General features: G+C 46.3%; 1 pseudogene; it reads right to left on the bottom strand.

Moving 5' to 3' along the window:
* Positions 1–1323: 1323 nt before the first annotated feature.
* Positions 1324–21949, bottom strand: part of LOC116893364 — a 93943-nt pseudogene continuing 73317 nt past the window's right edge.

Raw genomic sequence — 21949 nt, 5'->3', positions numbered from 1 at the left:
CGGCTATCGCCAGGGCGCTTTCATTTGTGTGTGACTCAAAAGCCACCGTGAAATGCTTTGAATATTTATGATTTCGATCGAGGATCAGACTACCTCCAATAATCTTCAGGTTCTTTTTTTTTTTTTACCCTGGTTGTAAAGTGTTTGAAATGTCTATCATTCTCTGATGTATGAGTGGTTAATTATTCCGGGTGAATGTGAAGTACCCCTTTCTTTGAAGGAAAGGGTGTGGGAAATCCTACTTACACAGAAGTAAAATTAATTCTCTGTAGTGACCGTGGGGTTGGGGATTATTTTGGGGGCAATTTCTTTAACTATTTCAAAATGGATGGCGTCATCGTAAGTCCGGTTATTTTTTTAGATCCACTAGAGGGAGTCGTGTGGTACAGATGTGGATTGTTTTTTAATAAGAGAGATGTGTTTATCATTGAGTTAGGAAACGCATTCGGAGCAATGGTCTTGTCCAAATTCAACCACTTCGATGCGGGAGCCTAGCTCTTTACCCACAGAGGCTGTCCGGATAGAGGGAAGAGCTTTTTTACACCCCCGAGTTTGCCGGACTTCTTTCTCTCCTTCTGTCTTTCTTAATTTTCTAATTCTGCCTACCATCTGGAGGCAATTTTGATACGCAAATAAGCCTTAGCATTCAGAAACGGAACCTTTTGAGAGTCTGATTTAGGTTTTTCTCCTCTTCTCCCACCCCAACCCCCTCTTATTTTCTTCCTTTAAAAGGATTCTCTGTTTGGCGCAGTAGCCCTGTGATCCGGAGTAGAGCGACAGAACTCTGCTTCTCTCTCCCAGAGACTCCAGCCCTGGGACCTCCCGCTGGTCTCCTTGTTAAGGCCCTCTGGGCTCCACTGGAAAAGGAGGAGGGGGTTAGGGTTGATGCCGCGCACTACAAGAATAGTACAAAGCTGCAAATTGAAACCTGTTTAATTTTCCAAAGCTTAAAGATTTTAAAGTAATTTAGACAAGTGTTTAATTAAAAAAAAAAAAAACCGCTGAAAGCTTACAGCGAAGAAGCAAGACAACTAGCTTCACGGCATTCCTTGGAGCTGACGCTTTGCAAAATGAAATCCCAATTGAGGTAAAATTTACATCCAGTGAAATATACAGACTTTAAATCTCCAGACCAATTGATTTGGTGACGCCATGTGGATGAACCACCACCACCCTACTGGAGTACAGGTGGCTCCTGCCTCTCCAGAAAAGTCCTTCTTGCCCCTTCCTGTCATTTGACAGAAAAGCAAACTGATTCACTATGGTGGCGGTTTATTTTATTCTCACAGACTTAATTCACTTTATTTTTCTTGTATAAAATCACTATGTGGTGGCCACAGCCGGAGCCTGGGTCCTGTGAACAGAGACTCTGGTGTGGGTTTTCACAAGATGGTCAGTAGACTCCTGATAAGGAGACTTGGTGAATATGGACTCTCGACTCTCACCAGACGTGTGTGTGTGTGTGTGTGTGTGTGTGTGTGTGTGTGTGTGTGTGTGTTGGGTGGAATGCTAAATAGCTGTAGGTCTTGGGGATGGCATCAAAGGTGGCCTTGGCAACATTGCCTCTCGGGGAGACGGTGGAGCCTCTGGCTGATGGCTGTGTAGCAGTCACTGATACCAGCCATTATATCGGCTTCTTGGGCACAGGAGCAGAGACAATGCCAGTGCCTCTGGGCAGGGATGAGACGCCCCAGAGCAGAGCCACAGAGGCTTGTCACCTGTGTCCAACAGTGTAGCCTTGCCAAGCTTCTTCCTTCCCCAGTAGCTGCACAGAGACAATGGAAAGTTTTGCCAAGATGATGGCCCCTTGGATAGCAGTGGCCACCTCCTTGGAGCACTTAACGTCAAGACTATGGTGGCCGTTGTTGTCCCTAATAGTGATGAAGCCTTGAACCTGGTCTGCTGGCCAGCCAGAGTCTGCTATTGCACTGGCGTCTTTAGAGCCTCATCCTTTAGGGATATGCCCAGGGAAGAGTGGGCAGGAGACAGGAGGATCTCCTCCAGGGACTTGATCTTCATGTCCTTGTCCAAGTGGTCCAGCTTGGTGATGAGGATCCACTCCTTATCTTCAGCTTTTCTTCCGTGAGCCCCAAGGCCTCAGCTTGGAGCCACAAACCACTGCCCAATCCTTTGAATCCTTCCTGGAAGCTGCCACTTCCTCCTGAGCCCAGAGTGCCCTCCTACTACACCACCATTTGGTGTTTAACAGAAGGCATGGTGATGGTTTAAATGAGCTCTGATCAGAGTGACTGCTCTCTCTCTCTCTCTCTCTCTCTCTCTCTGTGTGTGTGTGCGTGTGTGTGGCCCATATTGTCTTGACCTCAAACTCCCTCTGGTCAAGCCGAAAGATGTTTCCCCCATGACTATTTCAAAATAGATGAGACACTTCAGTCAAATGTGGCCGCACTTCAGATCCACTAACGGGAGCCATGAAATACAATTGGTTAGTGTGCCGTGGGGTAAGGACCCACCACTGTCCTTTACATCAGACATCACTTGTTGAAGTCACTGTTCTTCCTGATGTGGTATAGATAGGTCATCTTCCTGATGGGTTATTGCTGAATTCAGTTCTCTATGAATGTAAGTAAGGACTTATTTATAGACTTAGCTCTCTCCCACACACCTAACTTTCTATCCAATGCCTGGACCACACTATCTTGATTATAAGAGTTTCGTAATTACTTTTGAAATCAGAATATTAAAACTCTTCAGTTTTGTCCTCTAAAAAACCCGAAGTTTAAAAAAAAAGTTAAATTATGTGTATGTGTATGTGTATGCAATATGTTCAGGTGCCCACACAGGCCAGAAGAGGGCATCAGATCCCCTGGAGCTGGAGCCTCCCAGAGTGGGGTCTGGGAGCTGAGCTCCAGTCCTCTTTAAGAGTAGCCGTCGCTCTCAACCACTCAGCCGTTTTGCTAGCCTCCCTCAGTTTGTTCCAAATGTTACAAATTATTTTAGCAATTCTGGGTCCTTTACATTTGTACATGAATTTTACGTCAGCTTTTCTGTTTCTGAAAAAGAAGTCATAAGGGGCTTTAATAATGCCCACATTGGAGATTGGGGATTTGGCTCAGTGGTAGAGCGCTTGCCTAGCAAGCGCAAGGCCCTGGGTTTGGTCCCCAGCTCTGAAAAAAAGAAAAGAAAAAAAAATAATGCCCACATTGGGTCTTTTATCTAGTCACAATAAACAGTCTATAATTAAAATATCCAGACCTATGTAATAACTTTAAAAAACTTAATTCTGGATGGGCAGTGGTGCACATCTTTGATCCTGGCGCTTAGGAGGCAGAAGCAGGTGGATCTCTGTGAGTTTGAGGCCAGCCTGGTCTACACGGGGAAATCCCAGGACATCCAGTGCTACTCTACTCAGAGAAACCTTGTCTTAAAAAAATTATTATTCTGTATTTTATGTGTATAGCCTGAACCTAACTCTTGGATTTTCTCTCTGGACTACACTGTTCTGTTTGTAGCCATGTGAATAGTGACTTTCATAACAGCAGCATACATGATTCAATTTTCATGTGGTATAGATAGGTCTTCGAACATCCCAGCTCTCCCAAACTGATACCACAGTGCTCTTATTTCATTACTTTAGTTCTGTCAGTCTTGAGGCATCCTTAGACCAGGAATGCCAAAATGGCTCCATTTTTTTTTTTATTAACTTGAGTATTTCTTATTTACATTTCGAGTGTTATTCCCTTTCCCAGTTTCCGGGCAAACATCCCCCTCCCCCCTCCCCTTCCTTATGGGTGATCCCCTCCCCACCCTCCCCCTTGCCGCCCTCCCCCAACAGTCTAGTTCACTGGGGTTCAGTCTTAGCAGGACCCAGGGCTTCCCCTTCCACTGGTGCCCTTACTAGGCTATTCATTGCTACCTATGAGGTCAGAGTCCAGGGTCAGTCCATGTATAGTCTTTTAGGTAGTGGCTTAGTCCTGGAAGCTCTGGTTGCTTGGCATTGTTGTACATATGGGGTCTCGAGCCCCTTCAAGCTCTTCCAGTTCTTTCTCTGATTCCTTCAACGGGGGTCCTATTCTCAATTCAGTGGTTTGCTGCTGGCATTCGCCTCTGTGTTTGCTGTATTCTGGCTGTGTCTCTCGGGAGAGATCTACATCCGGCTCCTGTCTGCCTGCACTTCTTTGCTTCATCCATCTTGTCTAATTGGGTGGCTGTATATGCATGGGCCACATGTGGGGCAGGCTCTGAATGGGTGTTCCTTCTGTGTCTGTTTTAATCTTTGCCGCTCTATTCCCTGCCAAGGGTATTCTTGTTCCCCTTTTAAAGAAGGAGTGAAGCACTCACATTTTGATCATCCGTCTTGAGTTTCATTTGTTCTAGGCATCTAGGGTAATTCAAGCATTTGGGCTAATAGCCACTTATCAATGAGTGCATACCATGTGTGTTTTCTGTGATTGGGTTACCTCACTCAGGATGATATTTTCCAGTTCAACCATTTGCCTCTGAATTTCATAAAGTCATTGTTTTGATAGCTGAGTAATATTCCATTGTGTAGATGTACCACATTTTCTGTATCCATTCCTCTGTTGAAAGGCATCTGGGTTCTTTCCAGCTTCTGGCTATTATAAATAAGGCTGCGATGAACATAGTGGAGCACGTGTCTTTTTTATATGTTGGGGCATCTTTTGGGTATATGCCCAAGAGAGGTATAGCTGGATCCTCAGGCAGTTCAATGTCCAATTTTCTGAGGAACCTCCAGACTGATTTCCAGAATGGTTGTACTAGTCTGCAATCCCACCAACAATGCAGGAGTGTTCCTCTTTCTCCACATCTTCGCCAGCATCTGCTATCACCTGAGTTTTTGATCTTAGCCATTCTCACTGGTATGAGGTGAAATCTCAGGGTTGTTTTGATTTGCATTTCCCTTATGACTAAAGATGTTGAACATTTCTTTAGGTGTTTCTCAGCATTCGGCATTCCTCAGCTGTGAATTCTTTGTTTAGCTCTGAACCCCATTTTTTAACAGGGTTATTTGTCTCCCTCTTGCGGTCTAACTTCTTGAGTTCTTTGTATATTTTGGATATAAGGCCTCTATCTGTTGTAGGATTGGTAAAGATCTTTTTCCCAATCTGTTGGTTGCCGTTTGTCCTAACCACAGTGTCCTTTGCCTTACAGAAGCTTTGCAGTTTTTATGAGATCCCATTTGTCGATTCTTGATCTTAGAGCATAAGCCATTGGTGTTTTGTTCAGAATTTTTCCAGTGAAAATGGCTCCATTTGATGTGGAAGCTCTGAATACATATGCTTGCCATCCTGGGTTGAGAGTCATTAGGCTTGCCGTGCTAAGATTCCATTACTAAGATCTGTGATCGATTAGTAATGTCTGCCTTGGCAGATATGGGCTGTACTAAATGAAGGAGTTTCTTGACAGCTGTGGTTTCAGGAACAAAACTTAGGTTCTACCCTTAGGTTAGATGGCTGTTGGGATCTTATTGGTCAGGTGACCAAGGGGCTCCAGAGCTGTGAGAGACTTCTCTGGAATGTAAATGGAACAGTGTAAGTCTGATACTAGAGGGAACTTATCAGGTGGCCAGTTGCTGCTGTCCCAGCTGGTTTGAGCATCTCATGCTCTGGGGTGCATGGTGTCATCCAGATGAAGATACCTGGCTGGTTTCTGAGTATGAAATGCAACTCAAAGGCAAAAACCTTCTTTCAATGCCTGCACAGAAATCCTAGACTTTAAATCCCTAGATAGACCCAGAACTTTCCAGGCCAAGCTAAAGACCAAACAAGGCAGTCTTGCTTTAATCAGGTTCCAAAATAAAGGGGCACAGATTTAACAGGCATAGTCTTGGAAGAAGAGGCCTGGGTGTGTAGAAGTGTGTTTCTGGAAAATATCAAAGAAACCATAAGTGGTTGGGCTTCCTGCCCCTGGATATTGCCTCATAGCTGGGGTCTCAAGACTCGTAGGTACCACAGACTTTAAGGATTCTGTGATGGGTGGTAAATGTATCTAGGTCTCTGTTGAAGTCCTCAGCTCTCTGCTTGTTGTGTTAAAATGGCGGCTCATCCAGACAGATCAGACCAGGCCAGTACAGATCCTTGGGAGAGGTTTATTGTGGGGGAAAGGAAAAGGATAATGAAGAAGAAGGAAAGAGAGGAAGGTCAGAGTGCTCTGTCTTTTATTTGGACTGTGACGTAACCGCATGGGTAGTGAGCTCAGGTAAAGGTGGGCAGGTAGACCAGGTAGACACTGGGAATGTATGGCGGTTGTCACGGCAACAGAGGCACAGGTCCTTGGTTGCCAGGGGTGCTATCATTGTCATCGCTGGATTCGGAGGTGACCTTTGACCTTAAAGCCGGTTCCTGATGCCAACACTGCTTATGGGTTCTAAATGCTTTAGGATTTGTTCATTTGCTGCTGTTTCTCTTGAATCTGTTCTTGGGTCACTGTCAACTTTTCCAGGTGGCAGCACCCTTCCCCACGTGCTGGGGGGGCATTTCTAGCTTTATCTTTATCTGACAGAGATGGGGGAAAGACCCGTCCCCTCCCCCCATTCTGCTTGGTCACACCTCACTTGACATCCTTCAGCTTCGGGAGTCTCCCTGCAGGCTCTTTCTTGCCTGCAGTTCCTCGGGCGGACTCTGCCATCTCAACACTGGCTTTTCCACCCAACGAAGACCCAAATCTCCTTCATTTCTTTCCACTATATTGGTAGTTTTCAGAATATAAGTATTGCACCTCCCCCCCCCGTTGTAAATGAAACTACTTTGTCTTTTTAGAAAGCATTTATTTTTATGTGTACAAGTGCCTGCAGGTGTGTATGCATGTACGCCATGTAAGAACAATACCCACAGAGGCCAGAAGAGGGTGTCAGATTCCCTGGAAGTGAAGTCAGAGGCTTGTGTGTTGGGTGGGGATCAAGCCCAGGTTCTTTGCAAGATCAGCCAGTGTTCTTAACCCTGAGCCTTCTCTCTGGCCCTTGATACTGCTTTCAAAAACAGTCACCCCAAAATATTCATCATCAGAGTGTAGAAATACAATTGATTTGGTTAATATTCTATGCTGATACCTTGCAAAATATTCATTACCAGAGTATAGATGTACAACTGATTTTGTTAATATCTTGCTACCTTGCATCACCAGAGCCTGCCTCGATGGCTTCTGGTTCATCTACGCCTACACGTAACTGGGCATGAATATGATTAAAGTCATTCACATGATGGAAAGAGACAAGCACAGTAGAAAAGAGGTCACCTAATTTAATCTGTCAATCAGGATAGAGACACACCCAAACCACACCCCTTTAGCAACTCTCCTTCTCCAGAACCCATGAAAGGAAGCTCCAGGCAAAAAGGGCCATTGGCTGTTTTCACTCAAGTGGCCGCTGTCAGCTTTGACAGTATGTCTAACCTGTTCTATCGCTTTGCTTCAATAAAGTTCACTCCCTTCTTTGCAACCTGTGGGGTATTTCTTTTTCGAGTTAGAGGCCAAGAGCCTAAGAACTTAGCCCAGCTCTTCCGCCCGTCTTTGCGTTTCAGCTGTTTACCGTCCTTCCTTGAGCCGACCCACTCCTGTCCATCCCTTTCAGCTAAACTCCCGTGGATCCCTCTGACCTACCAGTGACCCTCTCCATTCTCTTCTGAATGTGGGATTGGGTCTTTTCTACTTTGTTTTCATTTTCCCAGGGTCTGAGGAGGTAAAGGGCGTGCGCATGCGCGTGTGCGTGCGCGTGCACCTGCATTTATATATTCATTCTGTCAGTTCTGTTCCTGTAGGGATCCCTGACTATTTGCGCTTGCTCTGACCATTAGGAAGCTTTGCTCTGACATTTTCCAGACCTATCCCTGAATGTTTATGTCCATACAGCTTTAAAAATCTGCACCTGTGGGGGCTGGAGAGATGGCTCAGTGATTAAGAGCACTGGCTGCTCTTCTAGAGGTCCTGAGTTCAATTCCCAGCAACCACAAGGTGGCTCACAACCATCAGTAATGGGATCCGATGCCCTCTTCTGGTGTGTCAGCAACAGTGTGCTCACATACATAAATAAATCTTTAAAAAAAAAAAATTCTGCACTTGCTTCTGGGTGCGGGTGACTCCTTCCGACCACTGGCAGAGCAGTAAGGGTCTCAGCTGAGCGGGTCAAAGCTTCACCGTTAATCTTCCAGCTACAGGATTTCAAGTTTGCAAGCACAAGTGTCTCTTCCTCTAGATGGATGTCCCTGTGGGCAGGGTCTGTGTTGCCAGCAGATGGTCCAGAGGCTGCCCGTAGCAAGGCTGAAAAGATTATTTGTGTAATGGTGGAAACCGTCTTCAGACAGCTATAAAACCACAGCCCCCCAATTGAACATCTTCTCTTCCACTCCCTCTGTCCAGTTTTGCTCCATAAATTAATGACTAGGGGCTCTGGAACTCCAGGGAAGGCAATTCATCTCCGTCTGCAGACCCCCATATGCAGGAGAAATGGAGCTTTCCGTTATTTCCTTTAAATCAAAATAAATTGGATTCCGAATCCTCACATGACTGGGTTGGTGGACTTGCGATTCCAGCCATCTTGGGGAGTAAGAACTAAGCATCTCCCGGGCACCTGAACAATGAGACAGGAGACCCACGCCAACCGTCACTGTCAGCCCAACTACAGCAGCCAAGCCAGCCATGATGGCTTGTCATGAACTTGGCCCTGCCCTCTCTCTCCCCACACCAGGACCCAGAGTAGTGGCTTTGGCGTCTTAGAGTCCATCAAACCAGTGTCTCCCCATGGGACCTACCTCACAGTCTTTAGTGCCTGTGGCATGGCTGAAACACTGTCCTCAGAAGGACATGGTTTTAATTGTTGTTCTGTTGCTGTGAAGAGACACCGGGACCGTAGAAATTCATATAAACGATAGCATTTAATTGGACCTGGCTTACGGTTTCAGTGGTTTAGTCCATTATGTTCATGGGAGGGAGCGCAGTGACACACAGGCAGACATGGGAGCTGAGAGCCCTACCCCTGGATTTGAAGGCAGCAAGAAAAAAAAATGTCTGGAGTTGGCTTGAGCTTTTGAAACCTCAAAGCCCCCTGAGTGACACACCTTCTCCAACAAGGCCATATATACTACAACGAGGCTATACCGTCTCGTCCTCCTCAAGTAATGCCATTCCCTCATGACCAAACCTTCAAATATTTGAGTCTATTGGGGCCATTTTTATTCAAACCACGACATTCCACTCCCTGGCTCCCATAGGCTTATAGCCATAGCATAGTGCAAAAGTGCATTCAGTCCAACCTCAGAAGTCCCCATGGTCTAGGCCGGACATGGTGGCACATGCCTTTAATTCCAACATTTGGGGGGGGTAGAGGCAGGCCTACAGGGCACAGGGACAATATCTTCTCTGAAGACCAAGAACCAGACAGATATAATCAGCACAAGACTGTAGGGTTTTTAGTATTAATTTCTATGAAATAAAATAAATCCATGTCTGCCTGCAGACTGCCATGCTCCCTGCCAGAGTGACAATGGACTGAACCTCTGAACTGTAAGCCAGCCCCAATTAAATGTTTTCTCTTGTAAGACTTGCCATGGTCATGGTGTCCCTTCACAGCAACAAAACTCTAAGATAACATGTATGTGTGCATGAGCACACATGCTAAGACATGTATGTGGAGGTCAGGGGGCAGCTTGTGGGAACTGGTTTCCTCCGCCTAGCATGCAGGTTCCGGATTGAACTCAGGCTGCAGGCTTGGTGCAGAGTTTGTAACTGTTGAGCGATCTGATCTTGTTGGCCCAATTTGGGAAATTCTTATTCAGAAGTTTTAAATAATCTTTTGTTTTTTGCTCAGATTGTATAATTTCTCTTACTCTTTTTTGCACCGTTTTTACATTGTGTGTACGTGTGTGTATGTGTGTGTGTGTGTGTGTGTGTGTGTGTGTGTGTGTGTGTGTGTAGATATGTGGAGGTCAGATAATAAGTTTCAAGAATTAATTGTCTAATTCCACCAAGTGGGTTCTGGGACTTGAGCTCAAGTCCTCAGGTTTGGTGGCAAGTACCTTTATACACTGAGTCCTCTCACAAGTCCTAATTTCCCTTATTCTAACTTCAATTTTACCAACTCTTTCCTGGCTCATCTCTCTCTGTCTCCTCCAGGTTAAGCTTGTCCATTGAATAATTAAACTTTTTTTGATAATATATATATATATATATATGAATTATTTATTTTAGGTGTATGAGTACACTGTAGCTGCCTTCAGACACACCAGAAGAGGGCATCGAATCCCATTACAGATGGTTGTGAGCCACCATGTGGTTGCTGGGACTTGAACTCTGGACCTCTGGAAGAGCAGTCAGTGCTCTTAACCACTGAGCCACCTCTCCAGCCCTCCTGATTATCGTATTTTTAATTCTAAAATTTCCATTTGCCTCCTTTTCTAAATATTTGCTGACATGTTATTTTATTTTCCATTTGTTTCAGAATGCTCACGATTGCGTGGAAAGGTGGTTTCTAATTCCTGATTCAGTATATTTACCAGATACTTCTAACAGTCACACCGTGCTGACTTCTACATCTTCCCTTTGGCTTTTGTCGTTTACATCGAGGTTCTTCCTGGTTCTGGGTAGGCATGACTTTTGATGGAGACCTACATGTTTGGGGCATTACAGCGTGAGAATCTAGATCTTATTTCAACTTCTGTTTATAGCATGTCCCCAAAGGAAACCAAGCGTGCTCCCCTATTTTTGCCAGGGGGCTGAGTCCAGGTGCCTGCTTGGTCTCCATGGACACCTGTTGTGGGGGAGGGACTGTCCCTGCCGGTGTGGAGTTGGAATTCCAGCTCCCAGATCTCCACTGACACAGGCCTGGTTGGGAGGAACAAGACTGGCTGTTGACGTTTGCTCTGTTGCTGTGTATTGTAATGCTAAATACTGGCCCCCAAGGTCTGGTTGCCCCAGGGATGAGGAGATCCTCATTTCACCAAGTGATGCTATGTGGCTTTGCTCCTTAATTTAAAACTATTGGTTGAATAAAGATGCAGACAGCCTATACCTGGGCAGAAGAGAGGTAGGCAGGGCCTTGGTTCTGTGGCTTGGGGACTGAGGCAGAGACCACGAGAGGAGAGAGAGAAGGGGAGAGAGGAGAAGACGCCATGGGGTAAGTGAGTCATGAGAACATGGCCACGAGGGCTGGGTAACTGGAGTAAGAGCAGCCCAGGTGGAACATGGCAGGTTATAACTTGGGGTATTGACCAGGAAGTAGGCAAAGTAGCTTAGGGGGTTGACAGAAGAGCTCTAGTGCTGTCGAGGCTCATTCTAAATGAGGTTTTGCGTCTTTTATTAGGGAATTGAATGGTCAAAAGTGGGACAGTAACCCCGGGTGAATAGTCACCATCAAGTGGTTCATCCTGTTCTCCACGTGGCCTGCAATGGCCTCTCAGTAGAAGGGATGAGTGACGTCGTCTGCTAGGTGGCGCTGATGCTGGGCTCCTCTTTGCGTTTCCCCTAACACCTCTGTCAGAGCATGAGTGATCCTTCCCTAGAGGAGGTTCAGATCTCAGGGATCCTTTGCTGGACTCTCTGATAGCATCCCACAAGAGCCTTGTGGTACCCTCCCCGCCCCACCTCATGGACTGGCACGAGGTCTCCTCTAATCCCTGCTGGACACTCCAGACCAGGTTTTCTGTTGCTGAGTAGTTCTTCTTCTTGGTCATTTATTGTTTGTCTCCATAACAGAAAAATTGGCACAAAAAAAAGCATAAGAGAAGATTTGCTTTGGCTCATGGTCAGAGGGTTCAGTCCGTGGTTGTTGGCTCCCCTGAGGTAGATCATCACACCGGTTAGGGCTTCTGGCCTAAGGCCATTCCAGCCATGGTGGGGATGACACTCATTGAGAAGAGAAAGCTGGGAACCGGGTATAACCTTCAAGGCACAGCACAATGACCGGTGCTTCTGAAGCTAGGTCATACCTTCTGAAGCTTCCTGAACATTCCAAAATTGCACCACCACCTGAAAGACCAAAGACTCCTTACAGGAGCCTTTTGGAGATGGGGGAACACTCCATATCCAAGCCATGACATCCACATCTAAGTCACGTCATCGTCTGAACACTTTTGTGTTTCTCATCTGCCTCTTTGCTGGTTCCTTGCTTAGAAAGGGAAGGTTGTTGTGGCCATGTTCTATTTTGTTCTCTTGATGTTCTGAGTTGCCGGCTTTTATGTGTCTAGAATATTTAAAAGAAAAGAAACTCCAGACCGTGTGCTATCAAGTCTTCGCAGGTCCTCGGGCCCGAACAGTCAGCTTTCCTTTCTACCTTACACTTCTATTTCTGTTTATCTTATGCTTGTTTTATTCAGTGGGGAAAGGGTTTTTAAGTGCCAATGGCTCTTAGTATCTTTGGGGAGCTCAGTCAAGACACCCCTCTAGGATACTCAAATCCACTATCGCTCAAGTCCCTTAAGTAAAATGATGCCTTATTTACACATATCCTGTGCACATCGTTCTATATATGTTAACAAAGTATTTTTAAGAAAAATGTGTGTGCACAGGAGGGCAGCACCTGTGAGGCCTGCAGGGGGTGTTGGATGACTGATGCTGGAGTTAGAGGTGGTTGTGAGTTTCCTGTCCCGTCCCACCCCCACCCCCCGGGGAAGCACTTGGGTCCTCGGGAAGAGCAAGAAGTGCTCTTAGCCACTGAGCCTTCTCTCTAGGCTTTCCTCCTATGCATTTTAAACCATCTCTAATTTGTCCATATTTCCTAATGTCAGAGAACTTGCACACGTGGTGCAAGCATGTCTGAAGAGTCTGCCATTTCACTGGTGGTGATCAGATAACCACACAAGAAAGCGTCTTACACTTACGGCTGTAAAACTATACACTGGCTGCTGTTTACAATGAGATAACAAAGCAAGGCTCTGTGTCCTCTAGGGAGGGTATCTGCATGGGTGTTTGCCCTTCCTGGCTATGAGGTGCTCCCTGATGGCCAGTGAGGTGCTCCCTGGTGGCCAGTGTGGTGCTCCCTGGTGGCTAGTGTGGTGCTCCCTGGTGGCCAGTGTGGTGCTCCCTGGTGGCCAGTGTGGTGCTCCCTAATGACCAGTGTGATGCTCCCTGGTGGCCAGTGTGGTGCTCCCTGGTGGCCAGTGTGGTGCTCCCTGGTGGCCAGTGTGGTGCTCCCTGGTGGCCAGTAGCGCTCTTCCTGTCTTTGATTCATTCCATAGCTTATTTCATATTCTCCATCTGCAATTTCTGTTCATCTCCACCTCTTCCTGGGCTTATAGAAAAGTCTAGTAGGAAATTCTATATATATTTTCCAGCGAGGTGGACATAGCTCATAGCCAGAAACATTAAGCTGTAAATTTGTCCTTCTAGAATCAGTCTGATATCAACCTAATTTTAATCATCTCTGACCCTTTTTATTTCTGTTTTTGTTGAGACAGGGCCTCGCTGTGTAATCCATGTTGACTTCAAACTCCTGATCCTCCTGCCTCAGCCACTGGAGTACTGAGAGTACGGGCTGGCTCCACCAAGCCCAGCTTTCAATTCTTTTTCTTCCCAATCTTGTTCTTCTCGTTGTCTTGATTTGTAAAGAAATGGGGTTGGAGAGATGATTCCATGATTAAGAACACCGCCTGCTCTTACAGAGGACCTGGGTTTAATTCCCAGCACACACATGGCAGCTCACAGCTGTGTGTAACTGCAGTTCCTGGGTATCTGTTGCCCTCTCTGTCCTCTGCAGGAACTAGGTACACATGCAGTATGCATACATACACACAGAGAAAACACCTATATGCATAAAATGATAAAAAAAATTAAAGAAATGGTTGGTGTAGTTAAGCCACATGGGTACTTAATTCTTCCCAGCCCCAGTGGTCATGTGCACACAAACACTTAATTCCCTAGGGGCTGCGACTTGTCACTTTTATCCATTCTTTTTCATGGGGACCATCACTTGCTGCTTCCACACCCCCTCTACTTAAGTCAACATTCTGGAATATTCCACCATGATAAGCCGAGGCCTTTTTCCCGGGTTATGCTTCTACTTTGTGGTGTTCTGGGAATCTTCCTTCCTGTGCACATTTCTGGGCTGCTACTCTGATCTCTTGTTACAAAATTATAGTATCAAAGCCAATTACAGTATAAAAGGTCAGTATCAAATGTTCAGAGACACAGTCTCACCCCAACACAGGAAAGTATGTGGGCAAACCAGATAGATGCCTGTGCTGGTAAAGGTTCTTGCTGCCAAGCAGGTGGATGACCTGAGTTTGATTCCTATAACTCATGATGAAAGGAGAGAATCTACTCTCACAAGTTGTCCTCTGATAACACACACACACACACACACACACACACACACACACACACACACACACGCACATGCACGCGCACACACAGTCATATATGCATGCACACACAGAGACACACATGCATGCACACAGAGACACACTTGCATGCATACACAAATGCATGCACTCCAAAGTGCATATACAGTCACACATGCATGCACACACACAGAAACACATGCATATGCACACACAAGCACACACACAGACATACACTCATGCACACACACAAGGGCACACAAATGCACACACTCGCACACATACAGACACGTACACACGTACACACATAGAAATGTTTACAAGTGTAAGTTACGTTTGAGTATATATTTGATGAGTGCACCCATACCATGGCCCCAGAGGACAGCATGAGGGAGTCAGTTCTCTCCTTCCACCATGTGGTGTCAGGATCAATCTCAGGCTTTCTGTCTTGGCACAAAGCACCTTTGCCTGCTGAGTATCCTGCCAGCCCACTACATATATTTTCTCTTTTTTAAAAAAAAAGGATGCCACGTGTTCCCCCCAAAACTTCCCAGACATGCCGTGAGAATGACCATAGTTAGACAAGCCCCTGATATAACCTTTAGCCGTCTCCCAAGAAACAAAAGCCAACCGAGCTTTCTGGGATATACAAACAGTGCGTCAAGAGCCATCAAGGAAAGCACATCTTGTGTTACAGATAGGCGGCTCTCACCAGTCAGGCCATGCTGAGAGGCTTCCAGAAACCCAGTTGCTGTGCATTTACATCCCTTTGAGTCCTAAACACGACTGTTTTGGGGTGCAGTGTACTTCCAGACGACATGAAAAGACAGGGCCAGCCGATGCTCAAACCAAAGCATTGCATTAATATCTTATGGGAACCCAGGAACCGGATCACAGCAGTGGGCACAGCTGGAGTCCAATGGGATACAGAATCAGTCACGACTGTGGGAGGATGTATAGAATAATAATTCCCCACACTGATTTGGTTATTCCATTGTGATTCAGGTCTAAACAACCCAGGTCTGCATTCGTTACAGTGATGTGCCTGAGTCTCCAACCTCACAATGTATCTACAACGATAAACGCCTTACAAGGCAGACCCAATGTGTATGCATGTGGGGGGGCTGGGGGGAGCCTCACCTAGTTGATACATTAAAATTTCCCTTATCTCCATGAGTAAAATTCCTAAACAGAAGATGGGATCCAAACTGCAATTATAGAAAATACCCTGTTGTCCTTACGTGGCGTCTCCTTTTTCTGTTTTTGCCATTACTTCTTTGGGACCTGAATGGCTTCTGAAGGATGTCCTTGTCCCCTGCCTGAGTTCAGAAGCAGCCAGAGTAGAGTGGGGATGAGATGCATGGGGGGGGGGCTCTCATCTCCATTGAGAGAGCAATTGATTGACAGATGTGGGCAGACATCCTGGCTACGTGGCTGTTCTGACTCCCTGAAGCCAGTTTAATTCTTGGTACTATCACCCAAGGGCAAGTCTATAACAGACTATTAATGCAGGATTCCTGCTGTGAACTGTACCAGAGGGTAAATATAAATAGACCGTTTCCAGTCAGTCATGAAATAGGGACCGACGCCTATGATCCACCTTTTGGCATCAGGCTTGCGGTGAGGGGAAGTAGAACAAAGACCAGAGGCTTTTAGAAAGGAAAATTCCTCATGAGAACCAAATACATAGGAAATACAAGGTTCCTGGTGCATTCGTTTTTTTTTTTCTTTTTCTTTTTTTTTTCGGAGCTGGGGACCGAACCCAGGGCCTTGAGTATGCTAGGCAAGCGCTCTACCACTGAGCTAAATCCCCAACCCCTGGTGCATTCATTTTTATTTTGTGTTTTGTTTTTTGGTTTTTTGAGACAGGGTTTCTCTGTGTAGCTCTGGCTGTCCTGGAACTCACTCTATAGGCCAGGCTGGCCTCGAACACAGAGATCTGGCTGCCTCTGTCTCTTGAGTGCTGGGATTAAAGGTGTGCACCACTACCTGGTGATGGATGGAGTTTTGTGCATGTATGCGTGTGTGCATGGTATGCCACATGTGCACGGGTATAGGGGGAAGCCAGAGGAGGAAGTTGGAGGTCCTGGAGCTGGAGTTACAGTACAGGTTGTTGTGAGCTGACACGGGTGCTGTAAACTGAACTTGGGTCCTCTCAGAAAGCCGTAAGTGCTCTTAACCACCGAGCCCTCTCTCCAGCCCCAGGATATGCCCACTTCTCAATGTTGTAGGGCAGGCTTTGATGACCTCGCAACACAACCGACAGAAGCAACTTAAAGGAGAAGGGATTTATTCGTGCCCTGGCTTTCTGAAGGTGCAATCCACGGTGGTAAGGACACCATGGAGGCTGGCCCATTGTCACCCAGAATGATGCGAGCTTGTGGCTGCTGTTTCTTACACTGTGGCCAACCAGGAAGCACAGTACTCAGCCAGAACAGGAGGAAGGTATGACCGGCAAAGGTCCCCCCTTGCGGCCTAGGTCTGTCCACCTGCTAGGAACTACATCCTAAAGGTTCACAACCTCCCAATATAGTGAGGTAGAAGCTGAAGGGTTCTTTGGAAAGTCAGTTGTGTTGGATGGTGTTTCGCTGGGGCAAACACATGAAAGAGTGTCTTCCTGAGGTGAACACAGGCGAATGGCTAAGGCAGACTGGTGAAGAAATGCTTCACTGAAGTAGACACAGCAGAAAGGATGTCCTGGTAAAGCAAGCCTGTGAAGATACGTGATGAAGGATACTTTGCTAGCGACACGCATGTTTTGGTCTGCCTCACATTGAGTAGTTGACCTCCATTTGTCAGGATGCCATAGAGGAAAAATACACCCCAAAACTTTTGGTGGTGTGCCATGGCCTCTGGCCACTTCTGCAGACTCCAGCTGATTGACAGAGAGGTGTCAGCTAAGACAGACGCACGTGCTGAGGCAAGACCCACGGAGGGCACAAGATGGTTAGAGGGAGATAAATAGGACTCAACAGAAGTGGCAGAGGCTGAGCTTGGCTGACTTGCTTTCATTGTTAAATGCTTGTTGGTCTCTGGCCTTCGTTGATCTTCACTTCACTGAGAGAGGCACAGCCAAGAACTTTTCCCAGCTTTCCTGTTGGCCCTGGTTCCTCCTGCTGACTTGTGCTGAGGCTGAGGCCTGGCTGTCTCTGCTAGACAGTGCCACCTCTGCTGATCTGTGTGTGCTATTTTGACTCCACTGGAGTAGACTGCTGATGTATCTGTAACGTGTTCTCGAGTGGATCGAGCTGCCGCTGCTGACCTGTGAACTAAATTACCCATTTCCAGACAACGTAGATGAGAGTTCCTCCAAAGAGCCATTTCTAAACAGGTCCACTTCCCCTGTATCCTCTTTTCCACTACCTCTGGTAGGTCACGGACTAAAAGAGAGGTTGAAGTGTTTAGGAACTATGATTAAAAGTAGACCTTGGAAAAATTAAAGTTACAATGTAGCCTCACCAGCTGGGGACCACCTGCTCAGAACATGAGCCAGGAAAGGGTATCAGGTCGGTCGGTCTGGCACGTCACATTTAAGCCATTGTCCCAGTATCAGTCTCAGGTGACATGGTAGATGTGATGAGGCCAAAATGAGGCCATCGAGTGTGTACAGTCCACCCTGGGCCATTCTCCTCTTTCCTCTCCTTGTTCATTTTGAGGGAAGCTGGTAGCCATGTTTGGGGTGGTCTTGAGGTAACAATTATTCAGGGAAGAACGGAAACCCGACAAACTTGAAGGTGGATTTTTGCCTTCATGGGTCTCTAGTCGATCCCTAGGATTTGGATCCCAAGAAAGGCTCCATTACACACCCAGCAGAGGCCCCGAGCTAGAATGACCTGGCTAAATTTCACTGAGAATTTTGACCCTCGGAGCATGTATGAGACAACAAACCCATGTTCTCTCAAGCTCCTAGGTGCGGGGCCACCTTCTCACCAACAGTTAATGTGCTTAGCACTTTTTACTGTGGTTGAGGACTATGGGAGTCCTCGTACTCAAGACATAGGAGGGAAACCACCTCATGTGGAGGCTCCTCACAAAGCTTCCGATGCCTGCTTTGAAAGGACAAAGAGGTAGAGTTTGTTTTCCAGGAGAGGGAACTAAAACTGGGACAGACTAGCAGTCGTATTTTGGCTGCCCAAGAGCTGACAGAATTTGGTTGCCTGAAACACGAGTCTCATTCATTTCTGGATGTGCAAGACAGAAGGTGAGACTCAGCCTGGCACAGCACTCCACCACCGAGTGCACACAGACGTAGTTGAGGTTCACAGCAGCAGGCTTCAGAGTGACAGCCCAGCAGTCGTGTTTGACCAGATCCCAGCCTCCTTGTGGGGTCTTAAGGTGCTTTCTGAGGGGCAGTGGTCTTATCTGTGACTACATGGGTTAAATGTCTCTGAGAGGTCTTCAGTCGTGTGAGGTGCTGGCTCAAGCGTGAACGGCCATTGTGACTCAGGAATTCAGTCAAAGAAGCAGCCTTGGCGACTATCAGGGAGAGACACCCACACAGTGAGTAGCTGAGATGCTGTCGCACCCACCTCTGGCCACACTTTAACACGCGCATCTCCTGAGCTTTTGACTGCTCTGTTTACTGCTAGCTTTGGGTAAACAGCACCATGGGAAAACAAAATTTGGAAAAATTTAACATTTATTTTTAAACCCTGCACCCCTGCCCTGTGTACATGCGGGTGCGAATGTGCCCAAAGGCTAGAAGAAGGTGTCAAGTCCCTGGGAGCTGGAAATGCAGGTGGTTGTGAGCCATCTGACCTGGGTACTGGGAGTAGAAGTCTAATCCTCTGCAAAAACACTCTTTTTTAAAAATAGATTTATTTATTTGTTTGTTTGTTTATTGTAAGTACACTGCAGCTGTCTTCAGACTCACCAGAAGAGGGCATTAGATTCCATTACAGAGGGTTGTAAGCCGCCACATGGTTGCTAGAATTTGAACTCAGGACCTCTAGAAAGCAGTCAGTGCTCTTGACCTCTCCAGCCCTGCAAGAACACTCTTAACCACTATGAATCCTCTTAACATCTGACTCATCTCTTCGGACCCTCATATTTTATTTCTCTCTCTGTCTTTCTGTCTCTCTCTGTTTCTGTCTCTGCCTCTGTGTGTGTGTGTGTGTGTATGTGTGTGTGTGTGTGTGTGTGTGTGTGTGTGTGTGCATGCGTGCGTACATAGAAGTCAGAGGGTCAGAGGACAGGTTTTTGTAGTCAGTTCTCTCTTTCCCCTATGGGTTCTAGGGATTGAACTCACATCATCAGACACCAGCAGTAAGCACAATGTGATGGTTTGTATATGCTCAGCCCAGGGAGTGGCACTATTAGAAGATGTGGGTGTGGCTTTGTTGGAGTAGGTGTGTCACTGTGGGTGTGGCCATTAAGACCCCCATCCTAGCTGCCTGGAAGCCAGTATCTGCTAGCAGCCTTCAGATGAAGATGTAGAGCTCTCAGCTCTTCCTGCACCGTGCCTGCCTGGACACTGCCATGTTCCTGCCTTGATGATAATGGACTGAACCTCTGAACCTGCAAGCCAGCCCCAATGAAATGTTTTTATCAGAGTTTTATCAAATGTTTTATCACGGTGTCTGTTCAGAGCAGTAAAGCCCTAAGACAAACCTTTACTCTGAGCCATCTTGCAGGCTCTGTTTGGTTTTGAGAGTCTTGCTATGTAGCTGAGATTGGCTTTAAACTTGTAATCCTCCTGCCTCAGCCTCCTGAATGCTGGGATTACAAGTCTATACACCGTGTCTTGCCAGAAAGCGTACATATGATATATATATATATATATATATATATATATTATACACACACATACACACACACACACACACACACACACACACAAAATTATCTTTCTTGTTATATAGCCCTGGCTGTCCTAGAACTCACTCTGTAGACCAGGGTCGGCCTCAAACTCACAGAGATCCCACTGCCTTTGTCTCCCAAGTGCTAGGATTAAAAGTATGAGCCATCGCACCCGGCTGATATATAAACATTTTAATCCCACTAAATAGATACCAGGGGTGTTGTATGACCACCAGATGTTTGCATGAACGTGATGATATTTTCTTGTACCTGTAATTTTGACCCCTTAGCTTAGTAGCTCAAAAACAGACCAATTATCCCAAGCTATCAAATTAAAAAGAAATCTTATCTCCACTAAACTGTCAAATATACTGGAAGTTAAGAACTCCTTTCCAGCCACTGAATAATAATGGCACTTAAGACTTTTCCAAGGTGGCAGAAACAAAGGTCTTCAGATGAACGGTTCCTTTAGGTTTGATTATCCACATTTTTGCTACGAATACATTTATTTATGAATAAGTGGGTTGCGTCAATTAACAGTGCAGCAGCTGGAACAACAGTCGTGAAAATGAGTGTTCTTGCCTGTGACTGTCGTCCCAGCCAGAGCTTTTGCCTTTCGTGGGTTTGTGTTTCAGAGGGAGCTCCCCTGGTGAGGGTGGGGGATAGACAAGGTGGGCGCTTCTGTCAGGGGAAGTGGGGAGCATAGACAGGTGCTGAAGGAAATGTGTGTGGAGATTAATGCTGTAACCAGCTGGTGACCAGACAAACTCCAGCACAAATTAACAAGCGTGCTTATAGAGAAGAGTCAGACCTCCTACTTGTCTTGGTTCCATCCCAGTGATCCTATTCCCCTCATCCCTCCTCCCAGCTCCTCCCCGACCCACCCTAGTGTGCTCCCTCCTCTCCACTCTATGTCCTTATTTATTTATTTTAAAATAACCCACAGAGTCTAATCCGTGCTGCCCCCATGCACATGTGTATGGGGTCAACTACTGGAGTACGTCAATCTACCAAGGATCACACCCCTAAAGAAAATGGACTCTCCTCCCTTAGCAGCCACAAACCATCCTCCCCTAGAAGTGGGGATTCATGAGACTCCTCCCCTCTCCATGATGGAATGGCTTGGTCTGATGCAGGCAGCCACAGTCTGTGAGTTCATGTATGTAACAGGGGCCTCACCTCCAGAAGGCACTGTTTCACCCAGCCGTACCTCAACAGCAGTTTCTGTGTATGTAGGTGTTTATATGTGTGACTGTGTGTATTTGTGGATGCGTGTGTATATGTGGATGTATATATGTGGATATGTCTGTATCTGTGTACATGTGTGTGCATATGTTTGTATGTGTGTACATGTGTTTGTATATGTATGTATATGTGGATGTATGTGTGTGCATATGTTTGTATGTGTGCATGTGTTTGTATATGTGTGTATATGTGGATGGATGTATATGTGTGCATGTATTTGCATATATGTATATGTGTGTATTCATATGCATATATGTGTGCTTATATATGTGTATGCATGGTATACATGTATGTTTGCATATGTGTGTATATGTCTGAGTATGCATGTATATGTGTGTTTGTATATGTATGTATGCATATATGTTTGCATATGTGCGTACATGTGTGTTTGTATATGTGTATTGTGAGTGTGTGTGTGTGTGTGTGTGTGTGTGTGTGTCTTCCATAGTTGTTGTCTAACTTATTTTTTGAGACAGGTCTTCTACTGAACCTGGAGCCCACTGACTGGGCAGGCTGAGTGGCCAGCAAGCTCCAGGGATCTGTCTCTACCCTGACCCTTCGCCTTCTCCATTTCTCCCTGTTCCTAAGGCTGGGGTTGCAGGCATGCTCCTGCACCTGGCTTTTCCGCAGGGGAGGGACCTGAATTTAGCTTGTCCTGAGCA

The sequence above is a fragment of the Rattus rattus genome, chromosome 2, assembly GCF_011064425.1.
Source record: "Rattus rattus isolate New Zealand chromosome 2, Rrattus_CSIRO_v1, whole genome shotgun sequence".
Lineage (NCBI taxonomy): Eukaryota > Metazoa > Chordata > Mammalia > Rodentia > Muridae > Rattus > Rattus rattus.
This window is presented reverse-complemented; position numbering and strand designations above follow the sequence as displayed.